This window comes from Oncorhynchus mykiss, chromosome 23 (assembly GCF_057628025.1).
Source record: "Oncorhynchus mykiss isolate SJ-2025 chromosome 23, ASM5762802v1, whole genome shotgun sequence".
Taxonomy (NCBI): Eukaryota; Metazoa; Chordata; class Actinopteri; order Salmoniformes; family Salmonidae; genus Oncorhynchus; species Oncorhynchus mykiss.
Window position 1 is genome coordinate 5,727,544 of NC_143044.1, and position 5,626 is coordinate 5,733,169.

The window sequence follows — 5,626 nt, forward strand, 5'->3', positions numbered from 1 at the left end:
ACAACACATGTATGTTTTGTTCGGTAAAGTTCATATTTATATAAAAAAAATCGTATTTTACATTGGCGTGTTAGATTCAGTAGTTCCAAAACATGCCGTGATATTGCAGAGAGCCACATGAATTCACAGAAATACTCATAATAAATGTTGATGGAAAATACAGCTATTATACATGAAACTTTAGATACACTTCTCCATAATGCAACCGCTGTGTCAGATTTCAAAAAAACTTTACGGAAAAAGCCTAATCTGAGAACCGCGCTCAGAGCCCAAACCAGCCAGAGAAATATCTGCCATGTTGGGTAGTTAACATTATTCATAAAAAGCATTATAAATATTCACTTACCTTTGATGATCATCAGAATGCACTCCCAGGAATTGCAGTTCCACAATAAATGCTTGTTTTGTTCAATAATGTCTATTTATGTCCAATAGCTTATTTTGTTAGGGAGGTTGGTGAACAATCCAAAAGCGCGATCTGGTCCATTCGGACTAAACGTTCAAAAAGTTATATTACAGGTCGAAGAAACTTGTCAAACTAAGTATAGAATCAATCTTTAGGATGTTTTTATCATAAAAGTTCAATAATTTCCATTGTCTGTAGAATTGCACCAGAACGAGAGCAACCTCTCAAGTGAAAGCGCGTGACTGAGAACGAGGCTGTAGGCAGATCCCTTAGTAAAACATCTCCCATCCGGTCCCCCTTCACATGAGCAGCCTGAAACCACGTTCTAAAGACGGTTGACATCTAGTGGAAGCCTTAGGAAGTGAAAAATAATCCATATCCCACTGTGTATTCGATAGGGGTGAGTTCAAAAACTACAAACCTCAGATTTTCCACTTCCTGTTTGGATTTTTTCCGGTTTTGCCTGCCATATGAGTTCTGTTATACTCACAGACATCATTCAAACAGTTTTAGAAACTTCAGCGTGTTTTCTATCCAATACTACTAATAATATGCATATATTAGCATCTGGGACTGAGTAGGAGGCAGTTCACTGTGGGCACGCTGTTCATCCAAAAGTGAAAATGCTGCCCCCTATCCCAAACAAGTTTAAGATGGAAGACTTTGGTAGAAATGTTGTACACCATAAGCACAATTGTAAATGTTTTCCTTGTTATTGTCTGTGTATGTACTATGGTATATGTTATCTTACAAAGGATGGTGCTTGTTGAGTTGTTTCTGTTCTTGATTCATGATTCATAAATCTAGACAGCAACACAACCAATCATTGCTTTTAAAAAATATATTTTAATCCAATACACATTTTTTTTCTAATAACTAGTGTTCATGACCTTGAACTCTTGTAAATAGCTGAAGACAAAATAGTTGCATTAAAAACAGCAGAACAACACTCAACATGCCATGGTAAGTATAATACAAGACACACTGTTGCAGGAGCATGATAGTCAGGGCAAGAGTGACATAATTCTAATTGGGGAGAATGGGCTCGTGGTAATGACTGGGGCAGAATAAGTGGAATGGTATCAAATATACAGTATCAAAACACATGGTTTCCAGGTGTTTGTGATGCCATTCCATTTGCTCCGTTCCGGCAATTATTATGAGCCGTTCTCCTCAGCAGCCTCCACTGAGATGGAGCTGTAGATGCAAATGCTGTAGTCCATGAGATTGATGTGGTAGTTGTAAACATATTTTGAAGCTATACACTGTTTGTGTACAAAGACTCAATGACAACAAAAACATGAACAATGTAGTATTACATAAGATTTGACAGTGCATAAGTTATATATCTCAATAATCAATGAGTATGAACAGCAGGAAATCTTACAGATTGTGCCTTTAAGCATCTTATGGTCAACATACACTACTGTTCAATAGTTTGGGGTCACTTTTTTTTCACCATTAAAAAAACATCAAATTGATCAGAAATACAGTGTAGATATTGTTAATGTTGTAAATGACTATTGTAGCTAGAAACGTCAGATTCTTTATGGAATATCTACATAGGTAAACAGAGGCCCATTATCAGCAACCATCGCCCCTGTGTTCTAATGGCACGTTGTGTTAGTTAATCCAAGTTTATAATTTTAAAAGGCTAATTGGTCATTAGAAAACCCCTTTGCAATTATGTTAACACAGCTGAAAACTCTTGTTCGGGATAAAGAAGCAATAAAACTGGCCTTCTTTAGACTAGTTGAGTATCTGGAGCGTCGGCATTTGTGGGTTCGATTACAGGCTCAAAATGACCAGAAACAAAGACCTTTCTTCTGAAACTCGTCAGTCTATTCTTGTTCTGAGAAAGGAAGGCTATTCCATGTGAGAAATTGCCAAGAAACTGAAGATCTCGTATAACGCTGTGTACTACTCCCTTCACAGAACAGAGCAAACTGGCTCTAACCAGAATATAAAGAGGAGTGGGAGGCCCAGGTGCACAACTGAGCAAGAGGACAAGTACATTAGAGTGTCTAGTTTGAGAAACAGACGCCTCACAAGTCCTCAACTGGAAGCTTAATTAAATAGTACCCGCAAAACACCAGTCTCAACGTCAGCGAGGTGAAGAGGTGACTCCAGGATGCCAGTTGAGGACTTGTGAGGCTTCAGGGTCCTGACAAGTGAGCACATCTTCTATGCGAGGCAAAATTGCGCCTCATTAGCTCATTGTTTTGGATGTAGCCAAATAAATGTCACTAGAAAACGGCTTACAAAAATGCATCTACTTTGCTGTTATTCTGGCTGTTATTCCGTAGCTGGCTAGCTAGCAATCAAGGGATAAGAACGTTAACAGCCATTATGGCAATGGAACATTTAGAACGAATGAACATATAGAACGAACGTCCATATCTACAGAACAAAAAGACTGAACGACTGGGTCATGTCTCTGGCAACAGAAGCGATAGAGCGAATGACCAGCCGGCTTGGGTAGGAGACCTAGATTTATGCTGGGACTATATCTTGTGGAAGGATGAAATTAATCCAAATAATGTTAATGAAAATACGTCAATAATTTTTGGAATATGTTGGTGACCTGTTGTATTAAAGTGATAATGTGCTCGAAGCCGGTGTTGAGGATATATTGGCACGGTTTGTCGCCAATACATCTTCCAAACTCTGGCTTGTCAGGCATTATCATTTAATTGTTACATTCAAGGATGGTGCAGCACAGAATGGTAAACAAGAGACGCTGTCATATGTGTACAGGAGTTAGTTAAAGAGAAATGAACACAAGTTCAAATACATCTGAAATACACTATTGCTGACTGTAGGCCCATGCTTTGTGATGTGATCCTCATTGTACAATGGTTTTGTGCACATTGCTACAGCAGTTATCTACGCTAATGATAAGCCGAGAAACTTGGATTTACTGGACCCAGTCACAGTGCCCATATACAGTATTTCTTGACAATGTACAGTAATAGAGTGAAGAAAGTATTCTTTGTGGAATCATGATAAATATACAGTCCCTCTATTTCCCAGCAGAGCCAGCATGGGGTCAACTGTACTAAGTCTCATTGACTGTCTTTGTTTGGAATGAAAGCTTTCCCATCGAGTCTGCTCAATAAGAGAACAAAAAAAAGGTAGTGAAACAGCATGGAAAAACAATAATCCCTCAGCAGTTGCCATCGCAGGGGCGTCAAAGGGGAAAAGAGCTAAAGATGAGTCTGGCTCGTCTGGATTAGAGCGAGATTCAACAGACGCCCCCTCCGACAACCTTGATGATGCAGGTGGTGGAGTCACAGGACCAGTACACACTCAAGTTGTACAACTGATGTACAATGCATTTGGCACAACCGAGAGTACATCAGTTGTACAAGCTGAGTGTACTGTTAGGTAGTTAATGACAATAGGCCTACCAGAACACAAACAACTCACAACTCAAGTAAAGGGGGATGGAATCAGACAAGTAAATTGTCTATTTACAACCGTAACTTCTAGCTTATTGAATTGCTCCTATTTAATCACTGTCAACAAACATTTAATGTCCTTGTCATAATGATACGTAATGATGGAGGGGGGTTAAAGCCCCGGTGGAGTCAAAAGTGTGATTTTTCTGTTTAATACTTATTTCCACACTAAGGTTGGATTAATACTGTGAAATGTAGAAAATTATGATCATTTACTTTTAGTACTAGAGCTGTTTGAAAAGATGGCCTGATATTTCAGCCTGTTTTGGTGCGATGGAGTTTTGGCTTGCCTGGTGACATCTCCAGGCGGTAAATTAGTCGATAGACCAATAAGAAAGAGGGATTTCAATAACAGGTATTTTTTAGTTTTCCAATCCCCACTCAGACCACTCTCAAACAGTCCTAGAAAAATTATTGCTTGAGAAATTGCTCTTTGCAAAGAAGCTATTTGGGTGTTTTTCTTCAGAAATGATTTGATATTGAGATCAAAACTGCTGAATTGAACCTTTAAAGTATAGCACTTTTCGAAGTGCTGAAATAATCTTGTATTGTATTGGGAAGGGGCTAACAAGGGAGGATTAGGGGGCCATAATTGTATGAGAGGCCATGGAATCTAGGGATTACAGAATCAGGACCTTGGTTTAACCCTCATCCTACCGACTGGGGTCCTTTTGAACCCCGGAGGCATATTTTTGATCATAGTCCGAATGTGGTTTATTCAGTTTTTCAAATGTTTCATGACTTTGTCAAATGTACGCCTTTCCTACGCACTTCTCAGGAGTTCGTTTTCAGACTTACCTTATGCAGGTGCGTAATGGACTTTGCAGGCGTGGTTCCCTTCCGCATGCTGAATACATTTAATTCAACCTCTGAACACAGTCCCACTTGCTGGCTAATATATTTATTTATGGAGTTTTGATTCAATAGGGTTTCAGTACATTTATCTTAAGCCATCCCTTTAAATAGGGGGTACCTTTAATTAGATTTTTTTTCGGCAGACTCACTAGAATACATAGAGAAAACTGGTTCAGAATATAGATATCAATGAAAGAAAATCCATCTACATATATGCATATTCGTCTCCGTTTCAGCACCAACTGGTAGATTTAAAAATACTCTGATCTTGTAGATTATTTCGGCACATATTTGGGTTAGGAAAATATGCTTCATTTAGGGGTTTGATTCATCCTGCAAGTTGTCATATTAAAGTTCAATCCATTAAATATTGGAAGGTGGAAAAAAGTGTATAATGGGGTTTGAACAATAGTCCTATAAATCTACCCTAATCCTCACTAATCTTGGAACTGTATGACAACGGTCCAGTCGCCGTAAGCCAGGCTCCAGGTTTAACCTGGTACATATAGTCCGAGTCCCATAATGATATAAATACATGTCCCCAATTATTGCACAATGTTAGCCTAAAATTATCCACTAATGCGGACGTGACAGAGGAAAGAAAGGTATAAACGGAATGGAATGTAATGAAGCCAAAATCACCTAATGATCCAAAATCACATAATTTGCCTATACAGTCGTTGCCAAAAGTTTTGAGAATGACACAAATATTAATTTCCACAAAGTTTGCTGCTTCAGTGTCTTTAGATATATATACAGTGGGGCAAAAAAGTATTTAGTCAGCCACCAATTGTGCAAGTTCTCCCACTTAAAAAGATGAGAGAGGCCTGTAATTTTCATCATAGGTACACTTCAACTATGACAGACAAAATTAGAAAAAAATCCAGAAAATCACATTGTAGGA